Genomic DNA, 20,746 nt, shown 5'->3' with positions numbered 1-20,746 from the left:
ATGGACTCCAAATCTTGTCCTTATTTAAGTATGCGACAGCGGAAGCTCTTAATAATCATCTGAGAATAAACATGCTTAAAACGTCAACAAAAATGTTGGTGAGTTATAGGTTTAACCTATATATATCAAATCGTAACAATAGACCACAAGATTTCATATTTCAATATACATCCCATACATAGAGATAAAAATCATTCATATGGTGAACACCTGGTAACCGACATTAACAAGATGCATATATTAGAATATCCCCATCATTCCGGGACACCCTTCGGATATGATATTAATTTCGAAGTACTAAAGCATCCGGTACTTTGGATGGGGTTTGTTAGGCCCAATAGATCTATCTTTAGGATTCGCGTCAATTAGGGTGTCTGTTCCCTAATTCTTAGATTACCAGACTTGGGCGTTCGTTTGGATTAGAGATCCCGCTTTGTGTGTTAGGGGACGCTTTTGGATGTTATACCTTTTTGGAGTTTGACCGAGAATTGGGTAGTTTAACCCCCAAACACCGTGCTCATAGTGTCGTTTGGAAATTAAACTAATGTGGTAGAAACACATGTTTTGTATGAAACTCGTAAAACGGCCGATGTGGGCCCCGTTTTGTAAAACTTGTTTGATGATTGAATCGTGTTAGTTTTACATATAAGAACATGTTGTGAAAAGTGTTTCGTCTAAATATGTCGGGAAGTGGGAGATCTTTATTTGAAAAACGACCAATCCGGATCGCAGGCTGCCAGGCCCTGTGGGCGCCGCGCACAGGAAGGGTTGCGCGCCGCGCACCCTGCCTGGACAGGCCTGCTTCAAAATTTTTTTTGAGGTCTGTTTTCGGTTGTATAATGGGTCGGGTTGTTACAAGTGGTATCAGAGCATGGTCTAAGGGATTTAGATGACTTGAGATAGGTGCCTAGACTTAGACTTTTGTGTGTGCTTATTTTTACGGGACTTGTAGGATTACGGGTCGGAACGGGAATTCGGTTAGTGCCCTAGTTTGTGGGTGGACTAACGTTTATATTAATATGCGGATATTATTAATATATTTTGTGTTGTGTTGGGTTATATCATCGAGCAAAGCGGTCGTGGTACTAACAAGTGAATACGGCGTGTACGCGTAATAATGATTAGCTACCATTTTTACGGGTGCAAATCATATTTGACAAGTGATGTAAGACGATTTCCGAGCAAGATGGGTCAGGATTGTACGTATGATTGTACTTGTTAGTTGCTTAATCGATTGCATTCTTTAGAATGAAGATGGAAGAGGGATATGGAACGGACGGGCCTATTCATGAGGGGAAGGATGAGTTAACATTAAGGATTGAGGCAAAGTTCGAATGCTATATCTTGATTTTCACCGACAAGGTTAAGCAAGTTCTCCAAGAGTCGTTCGAGGGAATAGTGACCGAGATGGTCCGAGACCAAGTGCCTAAGGTTGTGAAGGAAGAGTTAGAAAATAGGTTTCCTAAACCTCAAGGTGACAGTGACGAAGGAGCAACTATGGGGATTAAATCTCATTCTCCAAAATTTGCTGATCACTCTTTGGGTAAGAGAAAGTTCGAATCAAGAGGTGCTCCTAGTAAAAGGGCGAGAAGTACGCCCGAAGGTGTTGAAAAAGTGAAGAAGAGGAGTAAGGGAGGTTATGGGCCTACGTGCTTTAGGTGTGGAGGACGAGGTCATTTGGCACGGGATTGTACGAGTGTACCTTTAAGCACGATCAAGTGCTTTATTTACCAAAAGAAGGGACACTGAAAGTCGGAGTGTTCCGAATCGTTTGTCGATTGGGTTAGGAGGTTAGAGCGTGACTATCTGATGATCAGTGAAGCGCAAGGGTCCAACGATGATGTTTCAGGTATTTTCATCTTTGGTACAAATATGCCTTATTATTGTTTATTGTGTGCCGATGGATTCGTGTATGTATTAGAGACTTAAACTTTGTTTCGAGATCTAATTAGTCTGAAGTGAATGTATTTTGTCAAAGGTACTCATAAGGGTGCAGGGTTAGTGAACTCGGTGAGGATTCAGTTTGTTGGTGGTTTTGATGATAGTGTACCGGGGTAGCGCTCGAGTCGTTGACTCGTGGAAATGCGCCCTGGGGACGAATGCATGGCGGTAATACGTAGTATTGATATGGGTGAAATTCCTAATGGAAACACCCTATGATGACGTTGTATTGATGGACGAGGGCGTAAGACTTGGTGCAACCAAGCATTTCTTAGTGATGGGGTAAATGGCGAAATCGTTTGACTTGTGATAGGTGATGAGTGATATCCAGAAGGATTAGCTCTTCGTTAACCACCCTTGGTTGATTGATGGTAAGCGGTTCCCGGAAAGAAACGTTACTTGTATATTTATGATTTTAATTGCCCGTAGGAATTGTGCACATAGCAGTTTTGTGCACATGGTTGTGAGTAATAGCCGATTTTTACTCACATGTTGGTATTAATAATGCGGTAGTCGTGTTTCGCTCACATATCGTTGGTAGTGTTGCAATAGCCGTTTTTGCACACTACGGATATATCACGATAGCCGTTTTTGTACACCATGAGTTTTGTATTGAATAACCTTCTTATTGTTAGTATTGAAAACTACTGGTTGTATACGCCGGTGGTTCGGTCATGAGGACCATGTTGTGTGACTAGTGATACAATAGCCGTGTTCCGATCAAATACATGCGGTAGATGCGCATTAGCCGTGTATGCACACCAAGAGGAATGTTAGGTGGTAAGGGTTACCCGTAAGGATTCACTTTTGTCGATCTTCATCGGTTGGTTTGTTGACTTCATGTTGGGGACGTGGTTACTATAGCATTGTGCTTGTTAGGGTATACGATAGAGACGATGTCTCGGTATGAAATTTTGGTGAGAGGAGATGAAAAAAAACGCGTGATGATTCCGTATATACTAAACTATTGTAGTAGATTTCGAATATTGTGTGAATTGCATGTTCCACAATGCGTGCAAGTGTGAAATGGTTAAATGGAATAATCTTCGAGTTAAAGATTAATTGGCGGTTCGATTTTGATGGTGGTTAGGTGATTGTGTGGCGAGTGTTGTACGCTCTTGACGTCCACTCTTTTCTTTTATGATTTTGGGGGTGTACGCGGTATGCCGTTCGAGAGGCATTTCCGTTAATCACGTTCAGGTGCGAGTAGAGTCATGGTGGTTAACTATCTTTATGTATGTAGGTAACCGGGTTAATGGTTAGGACGAAGTGGTAAAGGTGTAAACCGTGGTGTTTCAAGCGCCTCCTTAGTGTTGAGTTGAAAGATAAATATGCTAGCTATGCGGCCTAGGTGGATAGTGACTAGCGGGCGTCGCTAGGAAGTCATGGGCGTTGAGCCGTAAGGTTCGTTAGATTTGTGTCGTGTAGTCAGGTGACGTGTGACACCGGGAGTAGACCCCGTAAGGGTCGAGTCTTTGGAGACTCGGTGTTAGTAATTGGAGTCGGATAACACAACGGCAGGTGCCTCCTTATACCTGCTAGTGTAACTTTTGACTCCGATGGTGTGATTACTTTGATTTTGGGTACCAGTGAGAAACCCGAAGTTACAAATGTGGTATATTGTGATGTTTAGCAGGCGTTAACACTTAAATGATTTGAAAGATCGAGGTTCAAATATCTTATAGCGAGTCCTTGGAAGGACTATTGAGTATGACCAACGTCGGAAGGGTAATGTACATTGTGGAAAGTCAAAATTCCGCGGGGTGTTATTATCTCGACGGTGAAAGTAAGGGGTTAAAACCCTAAATTGGAGAGTTAAGTACCGGAGAATGTGGGAAAAGTTCCTATCTAGTAGACGTGATGAGCGAACGGGTGTCGCTTATTTAGGAAAGGAAAGCTTTGGTGGTCTTCGAAAAAGTCCCAGGTTGGACCTTGGAATGAATTGCGAAGGTAGTTAGCGACGTGAGCCGGAATGGCGAGGTTCCCGATAGGGGGATACGAGAGATTTTCGGAAAGCGTCGGGATGATTCCCGAATATTCCATGATTGAAAGGCGTAACGACGATGATTGTTGGTGAATTGTGCTACTTTTAGGACGATTATGGAGTGTATGGTACGCGTTTGGATACTCGACGTAGGAGCAAACGATTGTGGTTGTTTTGTCTCATAGGTTGATTACCCGATATCGTTGAAATGATGGAATGATATGGCTTTTGGAAAAATATTATGAAGTTTTCACGGTGTACTTCCGAGTGAGTGGTGGAAATTTTCATTGAATGGAAGTGTGAAGTACGGTTGTTGTAATATGATACGTTAGTGTACGAAGTGAGAACCCGGACGGGTGATTGCTACATGTGTAATTCCGCATTGGAGACAGAAATGTTCAAGGTAGAAGTGCTTAACTTCTAGTATTTGGTGCGGATCACGAGGATGTGATCCAATCTAAGTGGGGGAGAGTTGTAAGACATTAAACCCAAGTGTACAAGTGTACCTAAACATCGAATAATCAAACAGTAGTAAACTAGAACTCACTGACTGAAAAATGAGTGTGTGCGCGCAGCGCACCTTCAGGTGTGTGCTCGGCGCACTGTCCCAGCGACAGTTTTCTGCTTTTTCTATTTTGAGTTTAATGAAGGGCATATTGGTCTTTTAACTTGAGGGTCGGTTTTAGGCCACAAAAGGCAGATTGGTGGACTCTTTCAAGTCCATAAACTTATCTCCATTCTCTCATCTTCAACCTCAAACCCTATAGTGAGAAAAAGAGTTTAGAGAGAGAGAGAGAGCTTCATTTGGAGAAGAAGAAGCTTGAATTGATCAATGTCACAAGTATTAAAGTTGTTCATCTTGTTCACGGCTACATTGTGGTAGTATCGGTAAGTTCTAACTCCAAGTTTTCATAGCATGATTAGTGTTCATAGTTGGGGTTTTGAAATGGGTGTTCTTGAGTAAACCCACTAGTTGATAATTGGGTGATTGAGCTAGTAAATGGTGTTAATAACCAATGTTGGTGGGTTTTGGGTTGGATGATGAAATTGATTAGTTGATAATCATGTTCGGGTGTTAAAATCACTAGTTAACTTACGTTATAAGTGATTAGTGGTGTAAATTTGCAAATGGGTGTTTTGACTTGAGATTTGGTCAAAATGGGTTTTGTGTCATAATGATGCAAGTAAGTGTTTTGTTGATGAAACTTTGAGTAAAATGTAGTGTTAGAACATAAACACTAGTTGATTTCGATTATGAGTGTTTTGGGAGAGATTTGAGTTAGTCAAATTGGAAGTAAGTGCTAATGGGTCAAAATTGCACTAAGTGTTAAATTGGGTTGGTTTGTAAATCCACCCTAATTGTATTGTTGTTGTGTGATTAATGGAATAGGTGCTTTCCATTGATGATTTCAGATTTTGGTATTGCATTGTTCAAGGCACCAAGGTGAGTGGAATAATTATATGCATAGGTATATAATGTATCTATTTGTTGTTGCGTGAGATGTGAAGTGTCGAAGTGCTAAGACACCACGTTTCACGTGACGAGTGAAGTGTCGAGGTGTTAAGACTCCACTCGGGGTGAAGCATCGAGGTGTTAAGATGCCACTCAAAGTAAATTGACGAGTGAAGCATCGAGGTGTTAAGATGTCACTTGGGGTGAAGCATCAAGGTGTTAAGATGCCACCTAGGAGTGAAGTGTCGAGGTGTTAAGGCGCCACTCCGTAAAATAAAGGGAGAAGCATCGAGGTGTTAAGATGCCACTCAGGGTGAAGTATCGAGGTGTTAAGATGCCACCCGAGGGTTTAGTGATACGAGGTGTTATGTACACTAACGGATGTTATGAACACCGATGGCCTTTCGCGAGCGCCATTCCCTTGTACGATTGGTTAACCATGGTTATTGTGTTGTAGTGTAGCATACTATATATATATATATATATATATATATATATATATATATATATATATATATATATATATATATATGCCTTTGTTGTTGCTAGCTTGCGGTATTGGAGGTTACTAGCTTTATACTTGAGATTATAAGCTAATTGTGTTGCTAGCATATATGCGGTGTGTGTGTGTGTAGTTGATTGCAAGTAGGTATACTATATATGTATGTGTATAATTATTGCATTCACTAAGCTTTGCTTACCCTCTCGTTGTTTACCTTTTTATAGGCTCCGGTGTTGATAAGGGTAAGGGCGTTCGTTTGGATTAGAGATCCCGCTTCGTGTGTTAGGGGACGCTTTTGGATGTTATAGCTTTTTGGAGTTTGACCGAGAATTGGGTAGTTTAACCCCCAAACACCATGCTCATAGTGTCGTCTGGAAATTAAACTAATGTGGTCAAAAATCATGTTTTGTATGAAACTTGTAAAACGATAGATGTGGGCCCCGTTTTGTAAAACTTGTTTGATGATTGAATCGTGTTAGTTTTACATATAAGAACATCTTGTGAAAAGTGTTTCATCTAAATATGTCGGGAAGTGGGAGATCTTTATTTGAAAAACGACCAATCCGGACAGCAGGCTGCCAGGCCCTGTACGCGCCGCGCACAGGAAGGGTTGCGCGCCGCGCACCCTCCCTGGACAGGCCTGCTTCAATTTTTTTTTTTGAGGTCTGTTTTCGGTTGTATAATGGGTCGGGTTGTTACAGTGGTTTATTTCCGTTATGTGATCTAATCTATTTTATTCATTAGAATGAGGAGAAAAAGTGGATTGGATTATGAGGGTCTAAGCAATGAGGTTGATAACGACGATGATCTAACGGCCACAGCCGCTCTTGAAAGTTGTTCCGCGTTGTTTACCGTGAAAGTGAAGGAGATATTCCAACAAACGCGGGATGAACAAATCACTTATCTCATACGCGAACATGTGGGTGAGGTGGCTAAAGAAGAATTTGAAAAGAGGTTTCCAACGCCTCATGTCGAGGGTGGTGCCGAAGAGGGGCCGCTTAATCATGGGGTTCCCAACATTGCCAATGGGAGGGGGTTTAGTTACAATGACTTTAAGTTAACCAAGCTGCCAATCTTTGAAGGGAATCTAGTCCCTCTCATAAGCACTACATGGATCTCCGATGTCGAAAGGTGTTTCTGAGTAAGTGAGTGCCCACCCGACAAAAAGACAAGGCTTACAAACCTATTGAGGGGTGCCCAAACATGTGGTTGGATGATAAAATCCTTGTGATGGGTCAAGAGAAATTCATGAGTTTGTCTTGGGATGATTTCAAGATGGAATTCTTCAAGTAGTATCGCACTCAGGCCGATCTTACCAGGATTCGGAATGAGTTGCGAAACTTGCAACAAGGGTCTATGGACCTAAGATCTTACCAGGCCGATCTTACCATGTTTATTGAGGACTTCCATAAGACCTTGAATGATGATATGTGTAGTGACCCAAACTTTTCCATGTTTATATATATATTAAATGAAATTGTTATTTACATGATTAAGTGTTTCCAACATGTTAAGCAATCAAACTTGTTAAGACTTGATTAATTGAAATAGGTTTCATATAGACAATTGACCACCCAAGTTGACCGGTGATTCACGAACGTTAAAACTTGTAAAAACTATATGATGACATATATATGGTTATATATATAGTTAACATGATATTATGATAAGTAAACATATCATTAAGTATATTAATAATGAACTACATATGTAAAAACAAGACTACTAACTTAATGATTTTGAAACGAGACATATATGTAACGATTATCGTTGTGACGACATTTAACTGTATATATATCATATTAAGATATATTATATATCATAATATCATGATAATATAACAATTTAACATCTCATTTGTTATAATAAATAATGGGTTAACAACATTCAACAAGATCGTTAACCTAAAGGTTTCAAAACAACATTTACATGTAACGACTAACGATGACTTAACGACTCAGTTAAAATGTATATACATGTAGTGTTTTAATATGTATTCATACAATTTTGAAAGACTTCAAGACACTTATCAAAAAACTTCTACTTAACAAAAATGCTTACAATTACATCCTCGTTCAGTTTCATCAACAATTCTACTAGTATGCACCCGTATTCGTACTCGTACAATACACAGCTTTTAGATGTATGTACTATTGGTATATACACTCCAATGATCAGCTCTTAGCAGCCCATGTGAGTCACCTAACACATATGGGAACCATCATTTGGCAACTAGCATGAAATATCTCATAAAATTACAAAAATATGAGTAATCATTCATGACTTATTTACATGAAAACAAAATTACATATCCTTTATATCTAATCCATACACCAACGACCAAAAACACCTACAAACACTTTCATTCTTCAATTTTCTTCATCTAATTGATCTCTCTCAAGTTCTATCTTCAAGTTCTAAGTGTTCTTCATAAATTCCAAAAGTTCTAGTTTCATAAAATCAAGAATACTTCCAAGATTGCAAGTTTACTTCCATGTTTTCTAAATCCATTCCAAGTAATCATCCAAGATCAAGAAACCTTTGTTACTTACAGTAGGTTATCTTTCTAATACAAGGTAATAATCATATTCAAACTTTAATTCAATTTCTATAACTATAACAATCTTATTTCGAGTGGAAATCTTACTTGAAATTGTTTTCGTGTCATGATTCTGCTTCAAGAACTTTCAAGCCATCCAAGGATCCTTTGAAGCTAGATCCATTTTTCTCATTTCCAGTAGGTTTCTCCAAGGAACTTGAGGTAGTAATGATGTTCATAACATCATTCGATTCATACATAAAAAGCTGTCTTATTCAACGTTATAAACTTGTAATCACTAGAACATAGTTTAGTTAATTCTAAACTTGTTCGCAAATAAAGTTAATCCTTCTAACATGACTTTTAAAATCAACTAAACACATTTTCTATATCTATATGATATGCTAACTTAATGATTTAAAACCTGGAAACACGAAAAACACCGTAAAACAGGATTTACGCCGTCGTAGTAACACCGCGGGCTGTTTTGGGTTAGTTAATTAAAAACTATGATAAACTTTGATTTAAAAGTTGTTATTCTGGGAAAATTATTTTTATTATGAACATGAAACTATATCCAAAAATTATGGTTAAACTCAAAGTGGAAGTATGCTTTCTAAAATGGTCATCTAGACGTCGTTCTTTCGACTGAAATGACTACCTTTACAAAAACGACTTGTAACTTATTTTTTTGACTATAAACCTATACTTTTTCTGTTTAGATTCATAAAATATAGTTCAATATGAAACCATAGCAATTTTATTCACTCAAAACGGATTTAAAATGAAGAAGTTATGGGTAAAACAAGATTGGATAATTTTTCTCATTTTAGCTACGTGAAAATTGGTAACAAATCTATTCCAACCATAACTTAATCAACTTGTATTGTATATTATGTAATCTTGAGATACCATAGACACGTATACAATGTTTCGACCTATCATGTCGACACATCTATATATATTTCGGAACAACCATAGACACTCTATATGTGAATGTTGGAGTTAGCTATACAGGGTTGAGGTTGATTCCAAAATATATATAGTTTGAGTTGTGATCAATACTGAGATACGTATACACTGGGTCGTGGATTGATTCAAGATAATATTTATCGATTTATTTCTATACATCTAACTGTGGACAACTAGTTGTAGGATACTAATGAGGACAGCTGACTTAATAAACTTAAAATATCAGAATATATTAAAAGTGTTGTAAATATATTTTGAACATACTTTGATATATATGTATATATTGTTATAGGTTCGTGAATCAACCAGTGGCCAAGTCTTACTTCCCGACTAAGTAAAAATCTGTGAAAGTGAGTTATAGTCCCACTTTTAAAATCTAATATTTTTGGGATGAGAATACATGCAGGTTTTATAAATGATTTACAAAATAGACACAAGTACGTGAAACTACATTCTATGGTTGAATTACCGAAATCGAATATGCCCCTTTTTATTAAGTCTGGTAATCTAAGAATTAGGGAACAGACACCCTAATTGACGCGAATCCTAAAGATAGATCTATTGGGCCTAACAAACCCCATCCAAAGTACTGGATGCTTTAGTACTTCGAAATTTATATCATATCCGAAGGGTGTCCCGGAATGATGGGGATATTCTTATATATGCATCTTGTTAATGTCGGTTACCAGGTGTTCACCATATGAATGATTTTTATCTCTATGTATGGGATGTGTATTGAAATATGAAATCTTGTGGTCTATTGTTACGATTTGATATATATAGGTTAAACCTATAACTCACCAACATTTTTGTTGACGTTTAAAGCATGTTTATTCTCAGGTGAATACTAAGAGCTTCCGCTGTTGCATACTAAAATAAGGACAAGATTTGGAGCCCATGTTTGTATGATATTGTGTAAAAACTGCATTCAAGAAACTGATTTCGATGTAACATATTTGTATTGTAAACCATTATGTAATGGTCGTGTGTAAACAGGATATTTTAGATTATCATTATTTGATAATCTACGTAAACCCTTTTAAACCTTTATTTATGAAATAAAGGTTATGGTTTGTTTTAAAATGAATGCAGTCTTTGAAAAATGTCTCATATAGAGGTCAAAACCTCGCAACGAAATCAATTAATATGGGACGTTTTTAATCAATAAGAACGGGACATTTCAGTTGGTATCTGAGCGTTGGTCTTAGAGAACCAGAATTTTGCATTAGTGTGTCTTATCGAGTTTGTTAGGATGCATTAGTGAGTATGGACTTCGACCGTGTTTACTTGAAAAATGATTGCTTAACAAATTTTTGTTGGAAACTATATATTATTAACATGTATATATTATGTGATATATTAATCTCTTAACATGTTTGATATTGTGTGATAGATGTCTAACTCTAGCACAAATCCCATTGACTCACCTAATAATAACGAAGAGTCGAATATATATTGGACTGATTCACAAGTTCCCGAAGAGGAACCGGAAGAAGAATCAGAACCGAAAGAAGAATCAGAATCGGATGAGGAGGAACCGGAGGAGGAAATAGAACCGGTGGGGGAAATAATAAAACGGTTAAGTAAAAGAAAATCCTCAACCAACCGACCAAGGTTAATTATGGTCAATGGTGTTTCCGCCAAGGAAGCAAAATATTGGTAGGATTACCAATTCTCCGATGAATCGGATTCCGACGAGAATTCCGATGATGTTATAGAAATTACCCCAACTGAATTTAAAAAGGCAAAAGAAAATAATAAGGGAAAGGGCATAAAAATAGAGAAATCTAATTCCAACCCCGATGAACTTTACATGTATCGTCACCCCCCGAAGTCCTTAAGTTGTAACAATGACCCGGGAACCTCTAAACCACCAGGTTTTTCTAAACCGTTGTGGAAAACGACAGCTAGTATTAGGGGAACATCATATATCCCTAGAAACTTGGCAAAACGAACCAAAACCGAAGAAGAAGAAACGAGCGAGTCGGAATAAGATAATTGTATTCGTGTGGTGTAATATATGTAATATAGTGTGCTTATGCTTTATGATATATGTAAAAATTGCTTGTATTAATAAGTATTTTTTGTGAATCTAACTCGTCTATTTTACAGTTTAAAAACACAAAATGGATAGACAACCCAATATTTTAAGAGACCTACCCGGAGACATGATTGATGAAATCTTGTCTAGAGTCGGTCAGAATTCCTCGGCACAACTATTTAAGGCGAGATCAGTTTGTAAGACATTCGAAGAACGTTCCAAGAATGCCTTAGTTTATAAAAGGCTTTCGTTCGAAAGATGGGGGATATCACATTGGGAAATCCATAAGTTACGATGTGTTTACTTTGATGCATATATTGCGGGGAACCCAAATGCTATTTTACGCAACGGGTTAAGAAATTATTTTGACTCAATATATCCGAATATAGGACTTCGTGATTTAGAAAAAGCGGCTAATATGCAACATAAAGAAGCATGTTATGCTTACGGGTTAGTAATGTTCGCTTCTCACCAAAGTGAGAACAAGAACATCGGGCTACAACTATTAAACAAAACGTTTCCACAAGTGACGGAGTCGGTAATTGGGGTAGGAAATGAGGTTTTTATGTTATTACGAGACTGTTGCTCATTACGTAACCCTCGTCCCTTTGACGACGTTACAACACGCTGTCTGATCAACGGCCATAACGGTTATGTTCCACAAGACCAAGGATGGGAAGTAGTCCTAGTAAAACCAGAATGCTTGACTTGTTTCTGGACGTATGAATTACGTGTCTTTATTGCCTTTGCTGAACGACTTATGTACTAGATAGAATTATCTTCACAACTATCTTGTATCAAAGTTATTGTGTTCTATATTTCATGCTTTATGTAAAATAACCGGTATTGTAAGTTTGTAAAATATTGTATAAAAGTTTAAACGCGAAATATTATTATAATCAGTTTTTCATATAGAATTGTAGTAGTTGAATTGTATATTAGCTACTAAGTATGAACTTAACGGGTAGGTACTACCCGAATTTAAACTTATAAAACGCTAATATGAAGAAAAAGCTTTTATAAATGAGTTCATATTATGCTATGAAATACTATTAACTACTCTTAATATTCTGTATGATTAACTTGTTCCATTTGACTATTTTGAAGGAAATGGCACCGACTACTCGTCACACCGTGAATATGAATGAAGAGGAATTCCGTACTTTTCTAGCTTCAAACATAGCTGCAGTACTGGCTGCGCTACATACCAACAATAACCTTGGATCTAGCAGTACAGGAAATCGTGTAGGATGCACCTACAAAGAATTCACTGCCTGCAAACCTTTGGAATTTAATGGAACCGAAGGACCGATCGGATTGAAACGGTGGACCGAGAAGGTCGAATTGGTGTTTGCCATACGTAAGTGTACTGAAGAGGACAAAGTGAAGTACGCTACGCATACCTTCACAGGTTCTGCGTTAACATGGTGGAATACCCATCTAGAATAAGTGGGACAAGATGATGCGTACGCATTACCGTGGTCAGCATTCAAGCACTTGATGAACGAGAAGTACCGTCCCAGAACTGAGGTCAATAAGCTCAAGACAGAACTTAGAGGGTTACGAACCCAAGGATTTGATATTACCACGTACGAAAGACGATTCACAGAATTGTGCCTATTGTGTCCGGGAGCGTTCGAAGATGAGGAAGAGAAGATCGACGCATTTGTGAAAGGATTATCGGAAAGAATCCAAGAAGATATAAGTTCACACGAACCCGCCTCCATACAACAGGCATGTAGAATGGCTCACAAACTAGTGAACCAGATTGAGGAAAGAATTAAAGAACAGACGGCTGAAGAGGCCAATGTGAAGCAAGTCAAAAGAAAGTGGGAGGAAAACGGTGATAAGAATCACCAATACAACAACAACAACAATTACAATAATAATCGCAACAATTATCCCAACAATCGCAACATCAATCGCAACTATAACAAACGGCCCAACAACAACAACAACAACAACAACAACAACAACAACAACAACAACAACAACAACAACAACAACAACAACAACAACAACAACAACAACAACAACAACAACAACAACAACTACAACAATCATCCCAACAACAATAACAACCGCAACAGCAACAACAATCAGAAGCAGCTATGCCAAAGGTGTGAAAAGTATCACTCGGGGTTCTGCACCAAATTTTGCAACAAGTGTAAAATAAATGGTCATAGCGCGGCGAAGTGTGAGGTCTACGGACCAGGGGTTAACAGAACGAAAGGAACAAATGGTGTCGGAACGAGTAATGGCGGAGCAAGTAGTGTCGGAGCAAGTTATGCCAATGTAGTTTGTTATAAATGTGGAAAACCGGGCCACATTATTAAAAATTGCCCGAACCAGGAGAACACGAATGGACAAGGCCGCGGAAGAGTTTTCAATATTAATGCGGCAGAGGCACAGGAAGACCCGGAGCTTGTTACGGGCACGTTTCTTATTGACAATAAATCTGCTTACGTTTTATTTAATTCGGGTGCGGATAGAAGCTATATGAGTAGAGATTTTTGTGCTAAATTAAGTTGTCCATTGACGCCTTTGGATAGTAAATTTTTACTCGAATTAGCAAATGATAAATTAATTTCAGCAGATAATATATGTCGGAATCGAGAAATTAAACTGGTTAGTGAAATATTTAAGATTGATTTGATACTAGTAGAGTTAGGGAGTTTTGATGTAATAGTTGGCATGGACTGGCTGAAGAAGGTGAAAGCAGAGATTGTATGTTATAAAAATGCAATTCGCATTGTACGAGAAGAAGGAGAACCCTTAATGGTGTACGGAGAAAAGGGCAACATGAAGCTACATCTTATTAGTAATTTGAAGGCACAAAAACTAATAAGAAAAGGTTGCTATGCTGTTCTAGCACACGTCGAGAAAGTACAAACTGAAGAAAAGAGCATCAATGATGTTCCCGTCGCAAAAGAATTTCCCGATGTATTTCCGAAAGAATTACCGGGACTACCTCCACATCGATCTGTTGAATTTCAAATAGATCTTGTACCAAGAGCTGCACCAATAGCTCGTGCTCCTTACAGACTTGCACCCAGCGAGATGAAAGAACTGCAAAGCCAATTACAAGAACTTTTAGAGCGCGGTTTCATTGGACCAAGCACATCACCGTGGGGAGCTCCTGTTTTGTTTGTCAAGAAGAAAGATGGTACATTCAGGTTGTGTATTGACTACAGAGTGTTGAACAAACTTACCATCAAAAACCGTTATCCACTACCGAGAATCGACGACTTATTTGATCAACTACAAGGCTCGTCTATTTATTCAAAGATTGACTTACGTTCCGGGTATCATTAAATGCGGGTGAAAGAAGATGATATTCCAAAGACTGCTTTCAGAACACGTTACGGTCATTACGAGTTTATGGTCATGCCGTTTGGTTTAACTAATGCACCAGCTGTGTTCATGGACCTTATGAACCGAGTGTGTGGACCATACCTTGACAAGTTTGTCATTGTTTTCATTGATGACATACTTATTTACTCAAAGAGGGACCAAGAACACGGTGAACATTTGAGAAAGGTGTTAGAAGTATTGAGGAAGGAAGAATTGTACGCTAAATTTTCAAAGTGTGCATTTTGGTTGGAAGAAGTTCAATTCCTCGGTCACATAGTAAACAAAGAAGGTATTAAGGTAGATCCGGCAAAGATAGAAACTGTTGAAAAGTGGGAAACCTCGAAAACTCCGAAACACATACGCCAGTTTTTAGGACTAGCTGGTTACTACAGAAGGTTCATCCAAGACTTTTCTAGAATAGCAAAACCCTTGACTGCATTAACGCATAAAGGGAAGAAATTTGAATGGAAGGATGAACAAGAGAAAGCGTTTCAGTTATTGAAGAAAAAGCTAACTACGGCACCTATATTGTCATTGCCTGAAGGGAATGATGATTTTGTGATTTATTGTGACGCATCAAAGCAAGGTCTCGGTTGTATATTAATGCAACGAACGAAGGTGATTGCTTATGCGTCTAGACAATTGAAGATTCACGAACAAAATTATACGACACATGATTTGGAATTAGGCGCGGTTGTTTTTGCATTAAAGACTTGGAGGCACTACTTATATGGGGTCAAAAGTATTATATATACCGACCACAAAAGTCTTCAGCACATATTTAATCAGAAACAACTGAATATGAGGCAGCGTAGGTGGATTGAATTGTTGAATGATTACGACTTTGAGATTCGTTACCACCCGGGAAAGTAAAATGTGGTAGCCGATGCCTTGAGCAGGAAGGACAGAGAACCCATTCGAGTAAAATCTATGAATATAATGATTCACAATAACCTTACTACTCAAATAAAGGAGGTGCAACAAGGAGTTTTAAAAGAGGTAAATTTAAAGGATGAAATACCCAAAGGATCGGAGAAGCATCTTAATATTCGGGAAGACGGAACCCGGTATAGGGCTGAAAGGATTTGGGTACCAAAATTTGGAGATATGAGAGAAATGGTACTTAGAGAAGCTCATAAAACCAGATACTCAATACATCCTGGAACGGGGAAGATGTACAAGGATCTCAAGAAACATTTTTGGTGGCCGGGTATGAAAGCCGATGTTGCTAAATACGTAGGAGAATGTTTGACATGTTCTAAGGTCAAAGCTGAGCATCAAAAACCATCAAGTCTACTTCAACAACCCGAACTCCCGGAATGGAAATGGGAAAACATTACCATGGATTTCATCACTAAATTGCCAAGGACTGCAAGTGGTTTTGATACTATTTGGGTAATAGTTGATCGTCTCACCAAATCAGCACACTTCCTGCTAATAAGAGAAGATGACAAGATGGAGAAGTTAGCACGACTGTATTTGAAGGAAGTCATCTCCAGACATGGAATACCAATCTCTATTATCTCTGATAGGGATGGCAGATTTATTTCAAGATTCTGGCAGACATTACAGCAAGCATTAGGAACTCGTCTAGACATGAGTACTGCCTATCATCCACAAACTGATGGGCAGAGCGAAAGGACGATACAAACGCTTGAAGACATGCTACGAGCATGTGTTATTAATTTCAGAAACAGTTGGGATCGATATCTACCGTTAGCAGAATTTTCCTACAACAACAGCTACCATTCAAGCATTGAGATGGCGCCGTTTGAAGCACTTTATGGTAGAAAGTGCAGGTCTCCGATTTATTGGAGTGAAGTGGGGGATAGACAGATTACGGGTCCGGAGATAATACAAGAAACTACCGAGAAGATCATCCAAATTCAACAACGGTTGAAAACCGCCCAAAGTGGACAAAAGAACTACGCTGACATTAAAAGAAAAGATATAGAATTTGAAATTGGAGAGATGGTCATGCTTAAAGTTGCACCTTGGAAAGGCGTTGTTCGATTTGGTAAACGAGGGAAATTAAATCCAAGGTATATTGGACCATTTAAGATTATTGATCGTGTCGGACCAGTAGCTTACCGACTTGAATTACCTCAACAACTCGCAGCTGTACATAACACTTTCCATGTCTCAAATTTGAAGAAATGTTTTGCTAAAGAAGATCTCACTATTCTGTTGGACGAAATCCAAATCAATGAAAAACTTCAATTCATTGAAGAACCCGTTGAAATAATGGATCGTGAGGTTAAGAGACTTAAACAAAATAAGATACCGATTGTTAAGGTTCGATGGAATGCTCGTAGAGGACCCGAGTTCACCTGGGAACGAGAAGATCAGATGAAGAAGAAATACCCGCATTTATTTCCAGAACATACGTCAACACCTCCAACTGCTTAAAATTTCGGGACGAAATTTATTTAACGGGTAGGTACTGTAGTGACCCGAACTTTTCCATGTTTATATATATATTAAATGAAATTGTTATTTACATGATTAAGTGTTTCCAACATGTTAAGCAATGAAACTTGTTAAGACTTGATTAATTGAAATAGGTTTCATATAGACAATTGACCACCCAAGTTGACCGGTGATTCACGAACGTTAAAACTTGTAAAAACTATATGATGACATATAGTATATTAATAATAAAATACATATGTAAAAACAAGACTACTAACTTAATGATTTTGAAACGAGACATATATGTAACGATTCTCGTTGTAACGACATTTAACTGTATATATATCATACTAAGATATATTATATATCATAATATCATGATAATATAACAATTTAACATCTCATTTGCTATAACAAACAATGGGTTAACAACATTCAACAAGATCGTTAACCTAAAGGTTTCAAAACAACATTTACATGTAACGACTAACGATGACTTAACGACTCAGTTAAAATGTATATACATGTAGTGTTTTAATATGTATTCATACACTTTTGAAAGACTTCAAGACACTTATCAAAATACTTCTACTTAACAAAAATGCTTACAATTACATCCTCGTTCAGTTTCATCAGCAATTCTACTCGTATGCACCCGTATTCGTACTCGTACAATACACAGCTTTTAGATGTATGTACTATTGGTATATACACTCTAATGATCAGCTCTTAGTAGCCCATGTGAGTCACCTAACACATGTGGGAACCATCATTTGGCAACTAGCATGAAATATCTCATAAAATTACAAAAATATGAGTAATCATTCATGACTTATTTACATGAAAACAAAATTACATATCCTTTATATCTAATCCATACACCAACGACCAAAAACACATACAAACACTTTCATTCTTCAATTTTCTTAATCTAATTGATCTCTCTCAAGTTCTATCTTCAAGTTCTAAGTGTTCTTCATAAATTCCAAAAGTTCTAGTTTCATAAAATCAAGAATACTTCCAAGATTGCAAGTTTACTTCCAAGTTTTCTAAATCCATTCCAAGTAATCATCCAAGATCAAGAAACCTTTGTTACTTACAGTAGGTTATCTTTCTAATACAAGGTAATAATCATATTCAAACTTTAATTCAATTTCTATAACTATAACAATCTTATTTCGAGTGGAGATCTTACTTGAAATTGTTTTCGTGTCATGATTCTGCTTCAAGAACTTTCAAGCCATCCAAGGATCCTTTGAAGCTAGATCCATTTTTCTCATTTCCAGTAGGTTTATCCAAGGAACTTGAGGTATTAATGATGTTCATAACATCATTCGATTCATACATAAAAAGCTGTCTTATTCAACGTTATAAACTTGTAATCACTAGAACATAGTTTAGTTAATTCTAAAATTGTTCGCAAATTAAGTTAATCCTTCTAACTTGACTTTTAAAATCAACTAAACACATGTTCTATATCTATATGATATGCTAACTTAATGATTTAAAACCTGGAAACACGAAAAACACCGTAAAACCGGATTTACGCCGTCGTAGTAACACCGCTGGCTGTTTTGGGTTAGTTAATTAAAAACTATGATAAACTTTGATTTAAAAGTTGTTATTCTGGGAAAATGATTTTTATTATGAACATGAAACTTTATCCAAAAATTATGGTTAAACTCAAAGTGAAAGTATGTTTTCTAAAATGGTTATCTAGACGTCGTTCTTTCGACTGAAATGACTACCTTTACAAAAATGACTTGTAACTTATTTTTCCGACTATAAACCTATACTTTTTCTGTTTAGATTCATAAAATATAGTTCAATATGAAACCATAGCAATTTGATTCACTCAAAACGGATTTAAAATGAAGAAGTTATGGGTAAAACCAGATTGGATAATTTTTCTCATTTTAGCTACGTGAAAATTGGTAATAAATCTATTCCAACCATAACTTAATCAACTTGTATTGTATATTATGTAATCTTGAGATACCATAGACACATATACAATGTTTCGACCTATCATGTCGACACATCTATATATATTTCGGAACAACCATAGACACTCTATATGTGAATGTTGGAGTTAGCTATACAGGATTGAGGTTGATTCTAAAATATATATAGTTTGAGTTGTGATTAATAATGAGATACGTATACACTGGGTCGTGGATTGATTCAAGATAATATTTATCGATTTATTTCTGTACATCTAACTGTGGACAACTAGTTGTAGGTTACTAACGAGGACAGCTGACTTAATATACTTAAAACATCAGAATATATTAAAAGTGTTGTAAATATATTTTGAACATACTTTGATATATATGTATATATTGTTATAGGTTCGTGAATCAACCAGTGGCAAAGACTTACTTCCCGACGAAGTAAAAATATGTGAAAGTGAGTTATAGTCCCACTTTTAAAATCTAATATTTTTGGGATGAGAATACATGCAAGTTTTATAAATGATTTACAAAACAGACACAAGTACGTGAAACTACATTCTATGGTTGAATTATCAAAATCGAATATGCCCCTTTTTATTAAGTCTGGTAATCTAAGAATTAGGGAACAGACACCCTAATTGACGGGAATCCTAAAGATAGATCTATTGGGCCTAACAAACCCCATCCAAAGTACCGGATGCTTTAGTACTTCGAAATTTATATCATATCCGAAGGGTGTCCCGGAATGATGGGGATATTCTTATATATGCATCTTGTTAATGTCGGTTACCAGGTGTTCACCATATGAATGATTTTTATCTCTATGTATGGGATGTGTATTGAAATATGAAATCTTGTGGTCTATTGTTACGATTTGATATATATATGTTAAACCTCTAACTCACCAACATTTTTGTTGACATTTAAAGCATGTTTATTCTCAGGTGAATACTAAGAGCTTCCGCTGTTGCATACTAAAATAAGGACAAGATTTGGAGTCCATGTTTGTATGATATTGTGTAAAAACTGCATTCAAGAAACTGATTTCGATGTAACATATTTGTATTGTTAACCATTATGTAATGGTCGTGTGTAAACAGGATATTTTAGATTATCATTATTTGATAATCTACGTAAACCTTTTTAAACCTTTATTTATGAAATAAAGGTTATGGTTTGTTTTAAAATGAATGCAGTCTTTGAAAAACGTCTCATATAGAGGTCAAAACCTCGCAACGAAATCAATTAATATAGAACGTTTTTAATCAATAAGAACGGGACATTTCAATATGCGTAAGAAGAATAGTCTTGGTCACGTTAAGTCTTTTGCTGAGTTATTTGATGTGGCCAAAGGCTTCGAGTCCGATGTTCCGAAAACGAATGATGTTACTTCGAGTATGAGGAAGTTTGAGTCAAATAGTTCGCCGACAAGAAGGCGAAAAGTAGGACTGAGAGTGTGGGGAGTGTAAACAAGGGTGGTTCAGGTGATGGTGTCCCAAGGTATTACACTTGCGGGCAACAGGGTCATATAGCATGTGATTATACCAATTCCTCTACTAAGATGATCATGTGTTTCAATTGCCGCAAGAAGGG

The sequence above is a fragment of the Rutidosis leptorrhynchoides genome, chromosome 2, assembly GCF_046630445.1.
Source record: "Rutidosis leptorrhynchoides isolate AG116_Rl617_1_P2 chromosome 2, CSIRO_AGI_Rlap_v1, whole genome shotgun sequence".
In the NCBI taxonomy this organism is placed as follows: domain Eukaryota; kingdom Viridiplantae; phylum Streptophyta; class Magnoliopsida; order Asterales; family Asteraceae; genus Rutidosis; species Rutidosis leptorrhynchoides.
Note: the sequence above shows the minus strand (reverse complement) of the source record.